Below are 5,666 nucleotides of genomic sequence, written 5' to 3'. Positions count from 1 at the left end.
TCTGAGGCTCACTGTATTGTGAGACTGGCTTCTGCAACAAGCGTGCCACACAACCTTCTTGAGATGGGTAGCTACTCAGTCTTTATCTTTAACTGCCAGTTAAATTTAACTCCCCAGATTAGTTAGATGGCCTCACACATCTACTTGCTTGAATGTGTGATTTTGTTGTTGTTATAACACAACTTGTATATTTAAAATGGACAAAAAAATTAGTATCATTTACACTATCTTAAGATAAACTTTGAATGGGAGCTTCCTTTCTAGTACTTTGAGGTCTACAAGACATATCTAGAAAATTTACTACTGTGGAAAATGAAGACTGCTTAAATCGAATGGGGGGAGTTCAAGAGGGCCTATGGTTTTTCTTTTTGATTAATTGCTATCACACTTTCCTTCAGGTAGCTGAGGGAGTTTCATATTTTCTTTAGACATCATTGGGGCTTCCTTGGTGGCTCAGATGGTAAAAAATTTGCTGGAAATGCAGGAGACCTGGGTCCGATCCCTGCGTCTGGAAGATCCCCTGGAGAAGGGAATGGCAACCCATTCCAGTATTCTTGCCTGGTGAATCCCATGCACAGAGGAGCCTACTGGGCTATAGTCCATGGGGTTGCAAAGTTGGACAAGACTGAGTGACTAACACTTTAGACATCATTAGATGCTGAAGCTCTTGCAGGAAAACTTTTATGCTGTATGAATTCTGCCATTTTGCTAGCACTGATAGGGCTCTTGAGTCCACCACTCCATCAGAACTATTAACTCCATTCATATTAGTTTTTATTACAAATCTTACAAAAGTGTGTGCTTCTTGGTATTTAGGTTCACAGTCTATTTTAAGGGTGTATATTAATCATCGGGGCCCATGGTGGCTGCCATCTTGCATCGCTGTCACTCAAAGGCCAGCACCTAGATTGTGCTTTGGAATGATTCTTTTCATAGCAGCAAGTATCTGCTTGGCTCAGATCTGCTTGATCTCTTTGGTAGTTAGAGACTCGTGTCTGTTTCCTGTCCACCTTGTCCTATACTTTTTATTATGCTGGATCTCTTGGACTGAATTGCTGGCGCAGAGCTTTACCAGCCATGCTGTCATTTGGCATTTGCCCACATCAAATTCTTGTTACCTGCTTAGACTTTGGCTCTCTCTCTCTCTTTTTTTCCCCTTAAGCATTAGTATATATGCTCTCCAGGTTTTTATTTCTGTATCTACTCAGTTTCTGGCCCACTGCTCTTTATGGATAGCTATAAATTTCTCACTTATAACTCATTGCCTCCTTCAATTTTTAACCCATTAGTTGTTTTAGACTGAATTTTACATCTTGTGAAAACACTTAGTTCCAGTTCCTCACCCTCTCTCTGTGACACATAGTTACCCTGTATTGACAAAAAGCTATCAGGTGAGTTAGGAGTGGGCATGGGGTCAAGTGAATGATGGTTGTGGCCTGTCACATAGAATCAACACAATATCATCTTCCAAAGAAATTTGGGTCTTCTGAAGCCAGTCTGAGGCATTTAGACCAGAGTAGCAAGGCTGCAGGCTCCAGCAATCTCTTTTGGCTGGCTGAAAATATTATACTTAAATTTGAATCACATGTATCAACATGCATTCAAACCTAATCTTCCAATTAGTTTTAACATATAAGTACACTACCATGTATAAAATAGAGGTGAGATGGTGGTGAGGAGGAAGATCCAAGACAGAGGGGTATATGTATACTTATTCGCTGATTCACTTCATTCTACAGCAGAAACCAATACAACACTGTAAAACAATTATACTCCAATTTAAAAAAATAAAACATGTATTCAACTAGAAAAACAGAGATGGAACAGTGGAAGTAGGCTTATAGGTTTGTACTTAGAATGAGTCAGTAATTCTTTTAAAATATAGGGTTGTATACTATGGTGAAGTCACTTTACATTCATGCTTCTGTGTGTGTTCAAGATATAATTTAAGAGCAAAAGGGGACTTTAGGGATCATATAGCCCAATCTTCTAATTTTACAGATGAAGAAACCAAAACCTGGAGAGGTTAAGTGGCTTGTCCAAGGTCACATAGTTGGCTAGTAGTACAGCTAGGACTAGAAAGAACCCAGGTCATTTTACATGCATTCCTTTTTAGGCACTATTCTGTCTCTCCGCAGTTGCATTGTTTTCAAATTACGAGTGACTCAGCTCACTTCAAAGGGCATAGAACTAATTTCCTTCTTATTGAAATGAGGCAGTCACAGGGTTTCACACAAGAAAATTGAAAAATGATATATGTGACTTATTTCTTTGTTCCTTTCTGTTCTGTCTCTTGATCGATAGGCAAAGGAAGCTAGGAGAAATAGTTGGAAGCAAGACAAGGCAATCCAAACGCTTCCAAGGAGCAGAGGGCTCATACATTAGGGAAAGCAAACTAATATCTGCTCATTGTTGGAGTGAAAACAGGCAATCATATGTATCTGTCTCATTAAAGAGGTAGACCAAGGTTGTAACTATCAGGATCTCTGCTTCTAAATTGCTCAGAGCCTAGAAGATAATGGATGCTGACTCTAAAGGGAGTGAAACACTCCTTATTAAGTGTACCAACCTTGATACTAAGAAAGAAGGACAACTTGGAAGACATCCAAGTCTAGTAGGAGGATTGGCTCTTCTTTTAACAAAGCGAAAATGGTAACTCCTGGTTTAATGGAAATGTTTCCCCAGTGTATTGTGAAATTGTTCATCTGAGATCTTTTACTTGGGATCACATGCAATCTGTCTGCCTATTACTAAATTGGACCTGCCTACCTCATTTTTTTCATTTTGTTGTTGTTATCGTTGCTGTGCATTCTTTCAGCATTTATGTGTTTACTACATTCTAAACACTATTCCAGGTGCTAGAGATACAAAGTGAAACCAAGTCCAATTTCTTGCTTTGAAGAGGCTACAGTCCAGTGTGGAGAGAAAGATAAGTAAGAACAATAAATGGAGTCTGAAAAAGAATGTAATATAAATATCCTCAAGGTACTATAGAATAACAATTGTCTATCTGAGATGGACAAGAAAGGCTTTCTGGAAAGGTTAGGCTTGCGTTACTCTTGAAAGAAAAGTAGGAGCTGGGCAGTCAGTTGAAAGAAGAAATCAGAGAGGAGAGAATATACAAATACAAATAAGCTGAGATAGCCTAACACCTTCCATGTTCCCACAAGGTATTCAGTCTCTCTGGACTGTACAGTTTGAGCAGTGGGGTAGTGAAAGAAGAATCTGGAGAAGTAAGCAGGGGTAAGGGCTTCGTCTGCTGAAGATGACTGAAAGTCAGTGAAGTCTACTTAAATATTACACCTTCAAAATATTCTTAAACTCAACACATTGTATCGGGCAGTGTGCTGTAGTGAAAAGATTATGGTCTTTGGAGTCAGATCCTCCTGCAATCATTTCTAAACTGTGGACCTTGGTCAAATGACTTAATTGCTTTAAGTATGCTGCTTTGCTTTTAAAATGGGGATGATTATTTCTGCTTCATGTTTGTAGAGAAGAGTTAATAGTATATGTGAAATCACTGAGCATAGAAGTAGTAGATAATCAATGGATGTTCACCTTTTATTCTCCATCCTTTTCATCCTTACCTTCTTCTATTTGCAGTCTGACTAATCGTGCTCTCCTTCTTTCTATCTGGAGATTTGCTCGGTTTACAGAAATGGTGGGTGTCTTGTGTGGCTTCACATCCTTGTTTATTAAGTGGATGACATTTAGAAAACAATTTTGGGAAAGTTTTGTCTGCGTAGCAGTAAATGTACCAGACTGCTACAATGTCCACAATTGATTGGATCTGCTTGCTGTTGCTGGGTGATATATTTAAATAATCCTGTCATAGACATGAAACATGAAGCAGTTTTACAATTTGTAATCAGAACTTTACCTAACAAAACTATTGCAGCTGTGGTAGGATTGAATTCATTCTTGCACTCCCTCTCTCCCCAAACCTATCAAACTGTCAGCAGCCTGCCTTTTGGGAAAAACTAGACATTGTTTTGCCATATGTTTTTCCCCCATGTTACCATACTCACTTCTTCTACTTGTGCTATAAAGATATCCTATGTTTAAAAGAAGAGGTAATTTCCAATATACATTGTTTGGGTAAAAAAAATCTCAAGAAGATAAGGAGATTAATAGGCTTGAAGAGAATGAGTTTCCATAATATTCTGAACTAGAGTTATTATTATATTCTCACTGCTCTTGAACAAATTGGGTGTGGCATCCACATAGATGACTTTGGGGCATCATTCTTCACAATCACCTAACTTGCTTGGTTCCTAGAGTAAGAAGAAAGTAGAACAGTTATTTAGTTTCCAACCTTCTGTCTTACTTTTGAGTCCCTTCTGTAGCATTGTTGCCAATTAACTATGGAACCTCTGATTTAATAGATTCAGTGATGTGATGGATACCCTTTATTGCTTAAGGTGATACCTTCCATCTTTGGACTGCTTCTATTATTTATAAGGTGATTCCTGATATTAAACTAAATATCATTTTATCAAAATGAATCTGCCACAGGTATACATATTTGGCAAAACTAATACAATTATGTAAAGTTTAAAAATAAAATAAAATTAGAAAAAAAAAGAGAAAAAAAATATCATTTTATAACCTTTGGTCCCAGATTTATGACTTACAGTCATATGGAATAGGTCATATCACTTTTTTCACCTCTAGACCTCTCAGATATTTGGAACCAACTAACATTAGACAAAATATCTCACCCATCAGAATCTTCTTTACTCTCAGCTTAACATTTCCATTCAATTAGTGTTTGCCTATAAGAACTGATTTTATGTTTCTTTACCATGCCTATCCAGTGCATTTGAACATACTAGTCCATATATTCGTAAAGGGTAGCACCTAGACTGATATGTATACTCACAATATGTTGCAACCCATGCAGAGAAGTCTCTGCTATCACCTACCTTGTTCTATTAATGGAACATAAGATCAGATTAGCTGCTTTTGCTATCCACATCAATGCTATCCCATGTCAAACTTGCAATTGATTAAAACTCTAAATTTCCTATTATATGTCATCCATCACAACTAGTCCTTGTTCTTTTAAGATTTTTGTTTGTGCTTTCTAATGTACCTTATATGTCTACTGTCTTTTGCTGTCTCCAAACATGACAGATCATCCCTCTTTCTTCATCTAAACAATTGATAAAATTGTTGAACATTTAAGAACCAGATCTGCAGAAAGAAACAAACCTACCAATATTATGATTCCAGATTTCTCTGCTCCTGACTGGTGAGGATATACATTTCTGTTGTTTTAAGATAAAGAAAAAAAAAAGGAAAAGAGAAAGAAAGAAGGAACAATGAAAGTAAAAACAGGAAGTTTTCCATTAGAACTATTCTAGTACAGTATTTCTTAACCTGGGGTCCATGAATCAACAGGAGCTTGGTAAATTTTATGCAAAATGTATGCATATATGTGGGCTTCCCTGGTGGCTCAGCTGGGAAAGAACCCACTTGCCAATGCAGGAGACACAAGAGACCATGAGTTTGATCCCTGGGTCGGGAAGATCCCCTGGAGAAGGAAATGTCAACACACTCCAGTGTTCTTGCCTGGAAAATCCCATGGACAGAGGGGCATGGCAGGCTGAGGTTGCAAAGAATCGGACATGACTGAGCATACGTGCACACACACACATGCATAT

At 37.9% G+C, this 5,666-nt stretch overlaps 1 pseudogene; it reads right to left on the bottom strand.

Annotated features, from left to right (window-relative positions):
• Positions 1 to 372: 372 nt before the first annotated feature.
• Positions 373 to 3,826, bottom strand: LOC104987867 (annotated as a pseudogene).
• Between the last annotated feature and the right edge of the window lie 1,840 nt (positions 3,827 to 5,666).

Source organism: Bison bison, unplaced genomic scaffold, assembly GCF_000754665.1.
Source record: "Bison bison bison isolate TAMUID 2011002044 unplaced genomic scaffold, Bison_UMD1.0 scf7180017846227, whole genome shotgun sequence".
In the NCBI taxonomy this organism is placed as follows: Eukaryota; Metazoa; Chordata; class Mammalia; order Artiodactyla; family Bovidae; genus Bison; species Bison bison.
Note: the sequence above shows the minus strand (reverse complement) of the source record. Positions and strands in the feature narration are given on the sequence as shown.